Source organism: Hyperolius riggenbachi, chromosome 2 (genome assembly GCF_040937935.1).
Source record: "Hyperolius riggenbachi isolate aHypRig1 chromosome 2, aHypRig1.pri, whole genome shotgun sequence".
Classification (NCBI taxonomy): Eukaryota; Metazoa; Chordata; class Amphibia; order Anura; family Hyperoliidae; genus Hyperolius; species Hyperolius riggenbachi.
This window is the reverse complement of record NC_090647.1, coordinates 160,494,586-160,511,063: the sequence shown is the minus strand read 5'-3', so window position 1 is coordinate 160,511,063 and position 16,478 is coordinate 160,494,586. Positions and strand designations below refer to the sequence as shown.

Genomic DNA, 16,478 nt, shown 5'->3' with positions numbered 1-16,478 from the left:
CGGCACCTACCCACCCACCAGGCTACCTACCTACCCACCCACCCGGCTACCTACCCACCCGACTACCTACTCGGCTACCTACCTGGCTACCTAACCACCCTGCCGGCTACCTACCCACCCAGCTACCTACCCGGCTACCTAACCACCCACCCGGCTACCTACACACCCACCCGGCTACCTAACCACCCACCCGGCTACCTAACCACCCACCGGCTACCTACCCACCCACCAGGCTACCTACCCACCCGGCTACCTACCAACCCACCAGGCTACCCACCTACCCACCCGCCCACCAGGCTACCTACCCACCCAACCACCCATGGGAGCTGCGCGCCGGATGGAGGCTGGGACAGGAGGTCTGCTGCTGCAGGTGAGTAAATGTTTTTTTTTATTATTTATATTAGCAGGTGTATGTTCTGGGCAGGTCTGCCACATGATTGCGTGTATGTTCTGGGCAGGTCTGCCACATGATTGCATGTATGTTCTGGGCAAATTTGCTACATGATTGCATGTGTTTTCTGGGCAAATCTGCCGACATGATTGCACGTATTTTCTGGGCATATCTGGCGACATGATTGCACGTTTTTTCTGGGCATATCTGCCGACATGATTGAATGTATTTTCTGGGCATATCTGCCGACATGATTGCACGTATTTTCTGGGCATATCTGCCGACATGATTGAATGTATTTTCTGGGCATATCTGCCGACATAATTGAATGTATTTTCTGGGCATATCTGCCGACATGATTGAATGTATTTTCTGGGCAAATCTGCCGACATGATTGAATGTATTTTCTGGGCAAATCTGCCGACATGATTGAATGTATTTTCTGGGCAAATATGCTCACATTATGTGTATTTTCTTGAGAAAACCTGCACAATTATGTGAATTTTCTGGAGAAAGGGTCACCAAAACTTGGGCCCACTGTCTTTGCGTTGCACTTTTCAAGGGAACCCGAAGGTAGAATAATATTGAGGCTGCCATATTTCTCTCCTTTTAAGCAATACCAGTTGCCTGGTTGCCGTGCTGGTCCTCTGCCTCTTATTCTTTCAACCATAGACCCTGAACAAGCATGCAGCAGGTCAGGGGTTTCTGACAATATTGTCAGAACTGAGAAGATTAAGCTGCATGCTTGTTGCTGGTGTAATTTAGTTTATTACTGCAGCCAAATAGATCAGCAGGGCCGCTAGTATTGTTTAAAAGGAAATAAATATGGCAGCCTCCATATCACTCTCACCCCGGGATCACTTTAAATTACAGTTAGCTCTGCCCTTATCCGGTCATTGCCACGCCCATTTTTTGCCGCGGCGCTAGGCGCCGCAGGTTCTATCCACACCCATTTTTGCCGTAGGTTATAGCCACGCCCATTTTTTGCCGCGGCAGGTCAGGGGGGCCCACAATTGAGATTTTGCACAGGGGCCCACTGCTGGCTGTGTCCGCCACTGATTTACATAGAAAGAGGGACAAAGTCCTGAAAGAGGGACAAATAAGGAAGAAAGAGGGACAGAGGGACAGGGCTCCCAAAGGGGGGACTGTCCCTCCAAAAGAGGGACAGTTGGGAGCTATGTATATGCAGCACTGTTTCATTTTAAAAGGTAAAACTTTAACATTGTTTTTACTCTTATTTTGCAGTATGCAGGTTTGCTTACTTTATTCTTTATACTTTGTTTCTGCTTTAAGTGTACTGCAGATCACATCAAGAGAAGCAGGTTTTTCCTTAAAGTTTCAGTATGACTTCAGAAGAGGTTTATTTTGGGAAGTATTATAAGTAAGATCTGATAAATATAGATTTATTACTACAGTAATCACAAAGCTCACATAGCAAAACTTACTGTATGGCCTGTGGGCACACCCTGAGCATGTTATGATCTTTCGTTCACTAGGGAGACAAAGCTGGAAAAGTCACCGGCTTCTTTCCAGTGACCTTAAAGTCATTAATGCAAATTGGAAATACATGACTGCAAGGCAAATACATGCAAAGTAGAGTGCACTGCACCTACTAGGATTTAAAGAGGAACTCCAGTGAAAATAATGTAATAAAAAAAGCGTTTCATTTTTACAATAATTATGTATAAATATTAAGTCAGTGTTTGCCCATTGTAAAATCTTTTAAATCCCTGATTTACATTCTGACATTTATTACATGGTGACATTTTTACTGTTTTCAGGTGATGTAGCTGCTGCATGCTTTTTTGGCAGTTGGAAACAGCTGTAAACAGCTATTTCCCACAATGCAACAAGGTTCACAGACAGGAAACTGCCAGGAGTACCATGGTCCTCAGAGTTTCTTGTGGGAGGGGTTTCACCACAATATCAGTCATACAGCGCCCCCTCATGGTCTGTTTGTGGAAAGGAATAGATTTCTCATGTAAAAGGGGGTATCAGCTGCTGATTGGGATAAATTCTTGGTCGGAGTTTCTCTTTAAGAAAAATGAGTAGAAAATGTGTGCAATGTCTTAAGTGAAAATGGAAATGTAAAAAAAGTGAAAGCAACTAAGAATGACATTGAAGTCAAATTCACAGTGTGGGACTGCGGTGAGACGTAACTGAGACATTTTATCACAGAAAGTCGCACTGCAGTAGTAAGTCTACATGATGTTCAGGGTGGATCCAGTACGATGCAATCCAACAAACTTCAGTATCTCTGCATGCAGCATCCAGTACTTCACCGCATATTGCTTGCGATAACAGTGGCAGCAAAGCATACATTTATTGACTGTAATCCTTCATGTATGCGATTCTGTGCCCCCCTTTCAGGATGCAGTTACGGCACTTCCAGGCAGCGAGATTGTGCTTGGGGTACTGCTCCTTCAAGGGGGGGGGGGGGGGGGTATAGGAGATGCAAACTATTTTGCGTTGACTAACTATTACAGGGCATAGCAGGTATAGTTAGTTTAAGGCTCCATACTTACCTGGGCCTTCCTCAAGTCCCGTAAGGGCCACTCTCGCCATCTCCTCGGGTGGTTCCAGTCCCTGGCAATTCATCCCGAAACGGCTGAGGGACGAGCAGCCCTAACGGCGCTTAAAGAAGCCACAGGTAAGTATGATACCTGAGATGCTTTTCGTGCGCGCACACCTATTGACATATGTAGCCCATCAGGTCAGGATCTGATACCCTAGGGCGACATCACTGGCCAGCCTGTACAGACGCGTGTCAGCTATGCTTTGCATTAAAATGTTGTCATAAGAGATCTCTGCAGCCATTATAAGACAGGTGCTTGCTTGGTCTGAGTAGTCATGCTTTACTGTATGCATTACGTATGATGCGACTTTTCCGCTCCATTGTGTTCCTGTTTTTACAGGGGATCTCCCACTGTGAGCCTAGCTAAGGGTCCTTTTAAACTTAATTAGCTGCTCTCAGTTATAACTGAAAGACAACTGATTTTCAAATTAATGCCCATGTTTTCCAGTGGCTCAGTTCCCTCTGTACTCGTTAAACTGAAAGCTTTTTCACAATGCACTGCTATGGAGAGAAAAAAAAAACTAGTACCAATGCATACCAGTGCAGGTGTAAATAGGCCCCTAAATGTTACTTTTCTACAGGAGAATAAAGATTTCCTGTGAGCATAATAGTGAGGCTCGGTTCTCACTATAGAGGAAAATGTACTTTTTCTTTGTCGGTTTAGCCATAATGGAGAACTGACGGGGAATGGATCCGATCTTGCAAAGAGACAGAAAAAGAGCTAATAGAGTGCTAGGCAACACACTAGTAAATGTTTTATTGAAAATTTGATTAACAATATATATTCCCAAAATTAGAAAGGCTATAAACATCTAAAAATTCATGGGTAGTAGCAACAAGAAATTCCAGTCATCCACAATACTACAGTGTTGATGAATGCAACATACTGACAGATCAATAAAAATGTACTGAATGCTGTGGTTATAATTAGTTCCTGGTATATAAAAGAATTTATATATCTGCAAATAATAAATACATGTACAAAAAGCATTTAAAAAAATCGATATCAACATGAGTATGAGTAACCAGATGCTGACATTCATTGCATGCTGGGGAAAAAACTGCCTGCATACAAGTTTTTCCAAACACCACGATCGTTTTTACTATCAATTATGTAGGAGCTGCTAAAAATTTTGGAAGTTTATGGTAGTAAAAATGCGCATGATGTGCATAAAACATATTGCAAACAAAATATTTTTTGCACAGCTCAAGTGTGCGACCAACCTTAGAACTTGCCTGTACACAATTTTTTTTCTTTTTTTTAGCATTGCAGTTGTTAAAGGAATACTTAAAGAGACTCCGTAACAAAAATTGCATCCTGTTTTTTATCATCCTACAAGTTCCAAAAGCTATTCTAATGTGTTCTGGCTTACTGCAGCACTTTCTGCTATCACAGTCTCTGTAATAAATCAATGTATCTTTCCCCTGTCAGACTTGTCGGCCTGTGTCTGGAAGGCTGCCAAGTTCTTCAGTGTTGTGGTTCTGCTATGAACTCACCCTTCCTGGCCCCTCTATGCACACTGCCTGTGTGTTATTTAGATAAGAGAGAAGAGAGAAGCTTCTCTAATCAGCTGGATAAATCGTCCTCTGAGCTGGCTGGGCTTTCACATACTGAGGAATTACAAACAAGGGCAAAGCTGTTTGCAGGAAGAAAAGAGCAGCCTGAAACTTCAGTGCATAGGGGAAAGAAACACACAAATGATCTCTTGAGATTCAAAAGGAATGCTGTATATAGCCTGCTTATGTATGGATGTATTTTCTATGTGTGGACATACTGTACATCAACCTACTTCCTGTTTTGGTGGCCATTTTGTTTGTTTACAAACTTTTAAAAACTGTTTTTAACCACTTTTAATGCGGCGAGGAGCGGCGAAATTGTGACAGAGGGTAATAGGAGATGTCCCCTAACGCACTGGTATGTTTACTTTTGAGCGATTTTAACAATACAGATTCTCTTTAAGTCACCTATAAAAAATGACTTACTCACCCGGGGCTCCCCTCAGCCCCCTGCAGCTGAACGGTGCCCACGCCGTGTCCCTCCGATGCGGCGGCCACTTCTGGTTTGGCCGTCACCGGCCGACAGGCTGGGAACGCGGCTGATTATCCGTGTCCCCGGCCGCAATAGCATTATAGAGGGCGCTATTGCGGCCGGGGACGCGGATAATCAGCTGCGTTCCCAGCCTGTCGGCCGGTGACGGCCAAACCGGAAGTGGCCGCCGGCGAGTCCAGGCGCATCGGAGGGACACGGCGAGGGCACCGTTCAGCTGCAGGGGGCTGAGGGGAGCCCCGGCTGAGTAAAAGTCATTTTTTTTAGGTGACTTAAAGCGGAATATAACCCTGCATTTCAACTTTGCTCTAAAACATTATTTACAGTATATTATATGCAACCAGCATTTTTTTTTTTTACTAGACCAGCATTGGAAGGGTTACACAGGGCTTTAAAGTTCCTTTAGATTTCTGCAGACGCATCCGAAGCTGAAAAGAGATACATTTTGTTTACAGAAATGTATCTAAGTGTTGAATGACTCATCTCTCTGAAGAGCTTGGAGGACTGCCAAAGAGTGTGTAACTGTTTATCAATAGATACATAGAATGTAACAATCTGAACTTCTGCATATCTCTCCACGGAACTTGAAACGTCTGTGTTTAACCCTTCAATGCTGGTCTAGTAAAAAAAAATGCTTTTTGCATATAATATGCTGTAAATAATATTTTAGAGCAAAGTTGAAATGCAGGGTTATATTCCGCTTTAAGTATTCCTTCAATAGAGCAGGGGTGTCTGTATGTAAACAAAGCAAGTTGAATGAAGCTAACTCTCCTGCACAGTAAAAGAAGCAAATTAGTTTTATCTGTGTGAGCAAACACTGCTGATAACAAAAGAGAACTGGAAAGTTTAAAAGTTCATTATTTCTTTTTGTTCGTAGCTGAGTAAACCAGGACCAAACCGGAGCCCTCTTTCAGCCATGGTATTAGCTCTTCACTGGCGTATAATGGTAATGATTATCCCTGTTTGTATTTGAATAGTGGTAATTGTTAACAAACTATCCCCCCATCTCCACCCATATCACACTGTAGATGTCTTTGGCAAACACTGTAAAGTTTGCCCCCTGTAACATGGCTCTGTGCTACCCACTACCTGACTATTTTATAAAGTATTTAACAAATTTGGTATTGGACTCCAAGATGTCAAGTAGAGATGGCCCGAATGGTTCACCAGCAAACGGTTCCCAGCGAACTTCCGTGGTTCGCGATCGCGGAGAACCGTAACACTTTCCTGTTAACTGCACCTGTTCGACTGCACATTGTATTAGTCAAGTCAGTGGATACCTTTCACTTCTCCCCCCCCCCCCCCCCGATATGGACAAATCGGACAAAACAGGTTGAGGCAGAGGTAGAGGCAGACCCAGAGGAAGGCCACCCGGCAGGTCTGTGCAAGGTCGTGCTGATGTGGTTGACTATTTAACACAGAACACCTCATCTTTCGCTGCCACCAGCCCTACTACAAGCACCACATCCTCTGCATATGACACTCACTGATGCACAGCCATTATTGTTGCAACAAAATGAAGGCGATAAGCAAGTTACACCACCTCATATGTCTGAGTTAGGCGACACTATGGACGTAACGTGTGAGGAGGAGGATGATGAAGTACCTGCTGTTGGTGCAGTTTTGGAGGTGTCTGAGGCAAGCAAAGCTGGGAAGGATGATTATGATAATGACGATGATACGGATGCCACGTGGGTTCCTAAGAGACGAGATGACCAAGGGGACAGTTCAGAAAGGGAATCAGAGAGGAGTAGGAGGAGACAAGTTGCTGAAAGAAGCAGGGGGAGCTCGTCGTTAGAAACAGCTGGTGGCAGTGTCCAGAGCCATGTATCGCCACCTATGGACTGCCAGCCAACATGCCCTTCAACGTCAGCTGCTGATGCCACCATAGTGCCATCACCCCAGGGGGGCTCAGCGGTTTGGAATTTTTTAATGCGTCTGCCTCAGATCAGAGCAATGCCATCTGTTCTCTCTGCCTCCAAAAATTGAGCCGTGGAAAGGCCAACACCCACGTAGGCACAACTGCCTTACGAAGGCACATGCAGAAAAGGCACAAACTGTAATGGGAAGAGCACCAGAGGAAAAGCAGCACACAACAGAAAAGCCACCCTCCTTCTCCTCTTCCTCCTTCAGGTGCAGCAGCTTCAGCCACTTTCTCCCTTGCACCTTCACAGCCACCCTCCTCCACTCCGTCTCTGACCTTGAGCGGTTCCTGCTCCTCTGCCCACAGCAGCCAGGTGTCTGTGAAGGAAATCTTTGAGCGGAAGAAGCCAATTTCTGCAAGTCACCCCCTTGCCCGGCGTCTGACAGCTGGCTTGGTGGAACTGTTAGCTCGCCAGCTGTTACCATACCAGCTGGTGGACTCTGGGGCCTTCCGTAAATTGGCCATTGGGACATCGCAGTGGAAAATACCAGGCTGCAATTATTTCTCTAAAAAGGCAATACCCAAACTGCACCGTGAAGTTTAGAGGCAAGTGGTGTCATCTCTGGCAGCGTTGGTCAAGGGTCCACCTGACCACAGATGCCTGGTCTGCCCAGCACGGTCAGGGCAGGTACATTACTTATACAACCACTTTGGGTCAACCTGGTGACCGCTGACAAGCAGGGAGTACGTTGCTGTGCAGCAGACCAACTTGTGACACCTTCACGGCTTGCAGGCAGGCCTCCTGCCACCTCCTCTCCTCCTGCTACATCCTCTTCGCTGTCGTCGTCCTCCTCCTTGGCTGAGTGGCAGTTGAACTCTACTGGTGCTGCAATCTCCTCTCCAGCTACACAGCCCCAGCTCCCCAGGGCCTATGCTGCATGCCAGGTACGATGGTGTCACGCCATCTTAGACATGTCTTGCCTCAAAGCGAAGAGTCACACTGGAGCAGCTCTCCTGGCTGCTCTTAACAAACAGGTGGATCAGTGGCTGACCCCGCACTAGCTGGAGATAGGCAACGTGGTGTGTGACAACGGCAACAATCTCATTTCGACTTTGAATTTTGGAAAGCTGACACATGTACCCTGCATGGCACATGTGCTGAATCTAGTCATTCAAAGATTTGTGTCTAAGTACCCAGGCTTAGAGGACGTCCTGAAGCAGGCCAGGAAGTTGTGTGGGCATTTCAGGCGGTCTTACACGGCCATGGCATGCTTTGCCGATATTCAGCGGAGAAACACGTTGCCGGTGAGACACCTGATTTGCGATAGCCCGACTCACTAGAATTCGACCCTCCTTATGTTCTCTCGCCTGCTAGAACAGGAGAAAGCCGTCACCCAGTACCTTTACAACTACAGGAGAAGGACACACTCTGGGGAGATGGGGATGTTCTGGCTCAACAACTGGACACTCATGCGAAATGCATGCAGGCTCATGCGGCCGTTTGAGGAGGTGACCAACCTGGTGAGTCGCAGTGAAGGCACCATCAGCGACTTGATCCCGTACGCTTACTTCCTGGAGCGCGCCGTGCGTAGAGTGGTGGATCAAGCTGTGGAGGAGCATGAACAGGAACAGTTACAGGAGGAATCGTTGTGGGTTCAAGTCTCATCAGAACCAGATGTTTCCCCAACACCTGCGGCAGCACAGAGGGGGGAGGAGGAGGAAGAGTTGTGTGGTGAGGAGTCAGACTCGGATGATGAGGAAGGTGTTCCTTTGGAGGAGGAGGCGGCGGCAGCAGAAGAACAACCGCAGCAGACGTCGCAGGGGGCTTGTGCTGCTCAACGTTACCGTGGTATTGTTCGTGGCTGGAGGAGGACTTACCTGACGTCACTGGGGAAGAGCAAGAGGAGATGGATAGTAAGTCTGCATCCAACTTTGTGCAGATGGCATCTTTCATGCTGTCCAGCCTGTTGAGGGACCCCCGTATAAAAAAACTCAATTGGAACGAGCTGTACTGGGTGGCCACGCTACTAGACCCTCAGTATAGGCACAAAGTGGCGGAGATGTTTCCAAATCACCAGAAGGCAGAAAGGATGCAGCACTTGCTGAACAAGCTGGCAACTATGCTTTACAATGCGTTTAAGGGTGATGTCACAGCACAACGCAATAAAGGTACCACTGCCACTAATCCTTCTCCCATGTCCACGCAGGCAAGGACAGGGCGCGATGTCATGGTGATGTCGGACATGTGGACATTCTTTAGTCCAACGCCTCACCTTAGCCCTGCCGGATCCACCCTCCACCAACGCCTGAACCGGCAGGTAGCCGACTACCTGGCCTTAAGTGTGGCTGTAGACACTGTGAGCAGCGATGAACCCTTGGACTACTGGGTGCGCAGGCTTAACCTGTGGCCAGAGCTGTCACAATTTGCCATCCAAATCCTGTCTTGCCCTGCCTCAAGCGTCCTGTCAGAAAGGACCTTCAGTGCAGCTGGGGGCATTGTCACTGAGGAGAGATGTCGCCTAAGTCACAAAAGTGTTTAGTACCTCACCTTTATAAAAATGAATGAGGCATGGATCCCGGAGGGCTACTGCCCGCCCTAAGACTAAGTCAGTCCCCACACACAGCATCTCTGCCTGCACGTCGTGTGACTGCCTGCCCCAAGACTAAGTCGCTCCCCACACAGCATCTCTGATTGCAGGCCACTTGACTGCCTTCTCCGCAACCACCAGCAGGGCCCACCAGGACCCCAGGCCGATGTCTGAATTTTTAAGGCCGCTGCTAGTAGCGGCCGCTACAATAATTTTTCTGGTGCGTGTACATGCCTGCCTAATGTTTCTGGCTGCGCTGCGGCTGCAACAACAAAACAAAACAAAAGGCATGTACATGTGCCAATTCCCCTTCGTGATCATTACCTTGCCGCGGTGAAGGGGCTTGCGTATCACAGTGAAGCAATGACCGACAGCTATATGAGTGTCTCGGGGGGGGGGGGGTACTGGGTGAACACACCCAATATAATAAGGTTGTTGCTTCATTGTGGACAGACCAGATTTGATCAGCTGGACAGTCACTGTTGTTCTATCATTCAGCCACCACAGCCCGACGACCATATGGGCTTGAAAACCGACCACAGCCTGCACTCTGGCCATGGTGCGCACCAGTCCAGCATGGCCGTCACTACACAAACAGCTGTTTGCGGTGCGTTACACAGTTAGGTGTGTCAGTGTGAAGCAGAACTCTAATTACACTCCCTGATTGATGTATACACATGCAAGATGTTTTAAAGCACTTTAGGCCTGCAATTTAGTATTCAATGTGATTTCTGCCCTTAAAGAAAACCAGAGACGAAGCATCCTCATGTATTTTATTACATTTATCAGTGGGAACATGACAGTAAACACCTACCCTGCTTTTAGTTTCATTCTTATCTGCTTAATTAGTCTATTATTAGCTGTGATAAGAATCCCCGACTGGCTCAGTCTAGGTTTGACCTGGAATCATTAGAGCTGAGTCACTCTTCTGTGGAGTCTTTTCAAGCCCAGGCCTGCCACCTCCTGGCTCAGATTTCCTGCTTTGCATACTGAGAGCTGTGATGACATGGGAGGGGCTGCTGCTGCTGAGAGAGAATCTCTGAAACTGGCTGCAATATGATCTGTGTGCACTCTGCATAGATACTGATGATGACTGCAGTTTCATTCCTATGAGGGAGACTTCCTACAGGCAGCTGCACATCATATCAAAATGAAAGCACACAGATGAAAGGCTGCAGCCTTTCTCATATAGCCTAGACAGCACATCCAGAACAACTCATAACCCGGAAGCAGAAGGGATATGAGCCGGCGGCCATATTTGATTTTTCCTGGAGCAATAATGGATAAAAAACACTAAAAAAGGCACACCAGAGCGGCGAAATTATCAGGTAGAGCATTTATTCTTTACAAGCTATCGACTGATATGTTTATTTTGTGTGAAACGTTCATCTCTGGTTCCCTTTAAAACGCTGCTTTGTGTCAAATCCAGATTTTTCCCCGGGACTTTTGCCATCTATCCCACTCATCCATGCAAAAACTCAGATGTTAGACCCCTTGAAACATCTTTTCCATCACTTTCGTGGCCAGCATAATTGTTTCTAGTTTTCAAAGTTCGCCTTCTTATTGAAGTCTATTGCGGTTCGCGGAAGTTCGCGCAAACCGAAATTTTGCGGAAGTTCGCGAACCGAAAACCGGAGGTTCGGGCCATCTCTAATGTCAAGTTACTATGTGTTCTCTAGCAGAACATACAAAACAAATTCCATGTGAAAACTCTTAACAGTCAACTTTACATTTTATATCTCACAGCTGTGTCCCTTTGCATTTAGTAAATTGAAGATGCAATCAGCCTTTATTCTTGTCTTCCTATGCTCAAGAATGAAATTCAACACCATACACAAGTTTATATATTCCCCTTACTGCTTTGTAATGACTTTCTAATTTGAGAGCTTCCATGTCCTGGAAATTCAATCTTAGCAGTTTGTGCTGAAGTCAGTATTTATTATTAATACTGCTAAATAAGCAATATGGGATGAGTGTTTTTATTTGTAGCATATTTAGAGGAACATCTAGAGGAACATCTAGAAAAATGTAGATCTATTAAATTCTTGCTTGGCATAGATAGTAAAGAAGGCTACAAAAGAGTTAATCCAGTAACATTTCTTAAAGCTTTAATACCCTGTGCGCATGTTACGTGAAGGTACCACAGCTTACTGCCTGCCTAATTAAAAAAAAAAGCAATTCAAACCACTAGCTATATGCTGTGACTGGCTGATCATATATTTACGCAGCCACAGCTTTCCATGGTGCTGATAATATTCAAGTTACTGAAAAACCAGAACAAACTATAGCAGTTTCAAGGAATGGAACAGCACCTCGGCAATCCTCAGCAGGTGTGCGATGACAGGGTTGGAATAGCTCTACAGAAGATAAGGGTCCACACCACCACTGCTATACAGCATTTATGGATCTTTAATAAAAGTTGGAATTTTATCTGGAAGTGGTGCAGACCCTTATCTTCTACAGGACAAACTACAGCAGCCTTACACCTGGCTGTTTCATCTGGTAATTAGCAGGGGGACACCCAATAAATGGTGAGGTTCCCTCCAACTCTTATACATGTTTACAATAGTTAATAGCATTGGGAGGTGGTGCAGTGCAAAGAAAGGGTGACAAGGCCTTCCCCTCCTCTGAGAGCACTGCACCTGCTGCAGGTGGGTATAAAAGCTCTTCGAAAAAACCTCCTGACCCAGTGAGGTCTTCATTAGAAGATAAAATTGCAGTGATAAAATCAGCACTGACACATTGGGCTTGATTCACTAAACTGTGATAACTCATATCACGGCCGTTTGCGCGCGTAAATGTGAATTTTCGCATGAAAACTATATCGGTTTTGAAATTTGCACGATTGTGCATGCACATTCGCAATCGCATGCAAATTCGACAATGCGCGCAAAAACGCCCGTGATATGACTTATCACGGTTTAGTGAATCAAGCCCATTGGCTAATGTGTGTAGGGGTCTTCTGTGGCTTCTTACATACTAGTTCAATGTGTGTAAAAATGTAGTCATTAATTTGTTTGTATTATTTTATTATCTATACTTAACTTTTCTTTGTGGTTCTTCTCTAGGATCACTCTTTTCCATCAGCCTCTTTACTTGCAGTCTGACAGTGTTCGCCTTGATTGTAGTCGGTCTGCTTTCTTGTTGATTGGACTCTTCCTGGGGTGCTTGTAGTCTTCAGCGTAATTGATGAACCTCTGGGGGAGGTCACTTCAGCTGTGGTGGGAAATTTAAAGTTTGACAGGTGACATGACTGTTGACGTCAGCTTGCCACAAACTTTGGCAGAGGGTATGAATAGATTCAGTCTAATTCTTATGCTAGGTGCACACTATGAGATTTATTGGCAGATTTTCTGACAGATCGATTGTTTCCAACATGTCCAATCTGATTTTTGATTGTTTTCCATTCAATTTAAGAGTGTTTTCCGTTCACGTCTATTGGAAATCAATCAGAAAACAATCTGAAATCGATTGGAAATCAAATTGGACATGTTGGAAGTAAATCTGCCAGAAAATCTCATAGTGTGTACCTAGCATAAGAGAAATTGACTACCCAGCTGCGGCAACTGGCCACGAGTCCTACCCAAGTCTGTAAAAAGAGGCTGAGCAAGTTGCAAGAAGTAGATCTCTTCCAGAGACACTTTAAGCAAACCGAAGAGTGCAAGCAACATAAAAAATCTGCAAGCAAGGAGTCTAACTGAAATCAAAGTGCCTGATGAAGATGAGGGTCGTGGAGGAGAAGCCTGAAGCCTGCTAGCAAGTTACTGATAGTAACATATTTTAACTGTGTTTGTAATTACTCTGTGGACCAATATGAACAGGTCTCAGAAGAACGCTGTACACATGAGTCGGAAACAAGAGTGCTCATCTTACTCCAACTTTAGGGCGATTGGCTAGCACCATACTTCCTCATTTTATTTTACAAGACACCATACTGTGGTGGGGGGTTGCCCAAAGAGCTGCTGTGCCTTCTAGCAATAAGCTTGGTCTTCTTTAAAAGAAAAAGGGGAGGGCTATGCCACTGCTATAGCAAGCTGGTAAGGAAACTAGGGTGAGCACCAAGATTTTTTTCAAGTTAAATTAGCCTTGACCTAGTTCCTAAGCCATGTATGAAAGGGACCTGCAGACCACATTATTTTATACACAAATTATGAAAATGTTTTTGAGCACATAAATAGACAATTTACACAAGCCTTTTGGCTGCTAAACCTTTTTAGAAATGAAGTAAAGGCAGAAAAATCATAATCCTTGAAAATAAGAGAAAACAGGTGTTCAAGGCACCAAAGAAGTTTACTGAATCAAAAGCACAGTTTGAGTCAGGGGGTTGGCGCTAGTAGAATATCGCTAAAATTAGCGATATTCTACTACTTTATTCTGATAGTAAAATATCAGTAATATATACTGATATTTTACAGTGTGTAAATCTAACCTTACTCTCACACAGACCCTTCCCAGGTGGTGCCTTACCATAAGACCCCCCTTCCCCCACGGTGATGCGTAACCCTAAGACCCCCCTTCCCCCAGCACCAAAGAAGTTTACTAATCAAGAGCACAGTTTGGAGTTGTTATACCTACAGAAACAGGGGTCCGAATTCAATTCACTTTTTCTCCTACCTTCTCTCCTAGGAGATCGTTTTTCATCTTGTGTTTAAAGTTGGTAGCTGGTGGCTTAAAATGCATTTCATTGATAAGGTGTGAAAATATCACCGTAGAGATACTGTAACTTAGGAGAAAAAGTAAATTGGATCAGGCCCCATGTCTGCTTTGATAAAAGTTTCTCTTATGAAGAGCCCACCTAAGAAATATATTGGACAGAAAGACTGCATCTAAACCCACTCCGGTGTTGTCCCCTTTCCAGATTCTAGGCTCCTCCGTGTCCTGATACATCTTCTATGTTACACAGTGACAACATCCACTGCAAGTTAAAAGCCTCGGCTTGGGCAAGTACAACAGACTGAAGAGAGAGGTATATGACGGCTGCCATGTTTATTTCCTTTTAAGCAATACTAGTTGCCTGGCAGCCCTGCTGATCCTCTGCCTCTAATACTTTTAGCCATAGCCCCTGAACAAGCATGCAGCAGATCAGGTGTTCCAGACTTTAAATTCAGATCTGACAAGACTAGCTGCATGCTTGTTTCTGGTGTTATGCAGATGCTACTGCAGAGAAATGGACCAGAAGGCTGCCAGGCAACTGGTATTGATTAAAAGGAAATAAATATGGCAGCCTACGTATACCTCTTACTTCAGTTCCCCTTTAAGCTTGATTACTGGTAATACAGGAGAAAGGAACAGGTCTGCGTGTCAAGCAGAGGGTAAGATCCACAGATTTGATTTGCCATATATCCAACAATGGCTCTCCCGCTGTATTGGGCAGAGAGTAAGCCCTATAATCACAGCCACTACACAAAGTCGAAGCACAAAGTCGAACCCCTATGGAGATGCGCATTCCTACCTGAAATATACCGCAGGCATCTCATGTGAGTAAACATCGATGAAGATAACTTCCTCTAATATTGCAGGTTGTTCAATCCCCTGGAAAGGATTCCCCTGCTGAATATTAAGAATATGCTGAGAAACACTAGAAGTATTAAAAGTAGACCACTGAACACCTTGTTGGTGTTTAGTTATACATTGGGTCAGTAGTTACTATACAGCCCACATATTGGACGCAGCATGTGTGACAGGTCACCACATACACCACATTATTTGTGTTACAATTTATTAACTGGTTAATTAGGAAGGATTAAAGTGGACCTGAACTCTTGCACAGGACACAAAGAAAACATAACACAAATTCACCCTGTATGTATTGAAAGAGTTTATCCTGTGTAATTTCCCCTCATTTGTGTCTAATCACTAGTTCTGATTTGATCCCTCCCCTGTGTCACATGACTGCCTATGACAGATAAGCAGATACGCCCATTTGAAAGTACAGGCTGTAAACATTATGTCTGCTTCCATGAATGAGGAAATAGAAACAGTGCAGATTTATTTTAGGATTTGTATCAGCTGTAACAAAGAAATGTTTTTTTGTTTAAAGGTTATTATGCTGTTGTGTATCTTTTAAAGCAGAGAGAAGTTCTGAGTGCAGGTCCACTTTAATTTCAGTTAAAAACCTCAGTTATGGCAAAGTAGCCCGTACATTAGTCTATTTTCCCGATCACAGTGATCGAATTTGCCAGAGATCGATGATCAATGGCAATTTCAATCCATCTCCAGCTAAAATCAATTATCTATTGGTTCAGATGGAAGATCTTGCTCTCATAAGGGCGGGGCAGGAAAGGGGCAGCAGTGGCGGTGTTTAGAGGGCCTGAAGCTTTACACTGAATCTAGATCTTAATCTCTACTCTATTTCAAGATGAAATCTTTTAAAAGTCTATTTGCAGTCTGTGGCAGGAATCGGATTCCGATCTGAGAGGGAACTATCTTCTGGCCATGTTGAGTGGCCATCTATTAAGGTAGCCATACACTGGTCGATTTGCCATCAGATTCGACCAACAGATAGATCCCTCTCTGATCGAATCTGATCAGAGAGGGATCGTATGGCTGCTTTTACTGCAAACAGATTGTGAATCGATTTCAGCCTGAAACCGATTCACCATTTGCTGTCCCCTGTCCCTTCCCTCCCCCCCGCATACATTACCTGAAGCCTGGTCCCGGGCATCTTCTCCGCATCACGGCATCCGCGTATAACTTTCTGTCACTCTAGTGACAGTGGAAGTTCAAATAGAGCTCCCTCTATTTGTACTTCCGCTGTCACTGCAGTGACACAGGAAGTTATACACGGATGCCGTGATGCGGAAGCTGATGCGGAGAAGATGCCAGCCGGGAGGTGATGCGGAGACGATGCCAGGAGCGAGCTTCAGGTAATGTATACCTGCGTAGATCGTACGCCGCTAGCGATGCGCTCTCTACCAGCGGGCGATCGATGGTAATTTCCCACACAAAGCGATTGACGGGACCGATCTATTTCAGGACAAAATCGATCGAAATTTACCATTTAGCGTGAACAA

At 45.1% G+C, this 16,478-nt stretch overlaps 1 long non-coding RNA gene across 5 annotated transcripts in view; it reads right to left on the bottom strand.

Moving 5' to 3' along the window:
• Positions 1 to 12,520: 12,520 nt before the first annotated feature.
• LOC137544147 (uncharacterized) overlaps positions 12,521 to 16,478 on the bottom strand; it is a 219,926-nt gene continuing 215,968 nt past the window's right edge. For all 5 annotated transcript variants that reach the window (XR_011025735.1, XR_011025733.1, XR_011025734.1 and 2 more), the window contains 2 exons: positions 14,918 to 15,015; positions 12,521 to 12,681 (listed from right to left, as the gene is read on the bottom strand). This is a non-coding gene — a long non-coding RNA (uncharacterized lncRNA). The remainder of the gene's footprint in view (positions 12,682 to 14,917; positions 15,016 to 16,478) is intronic.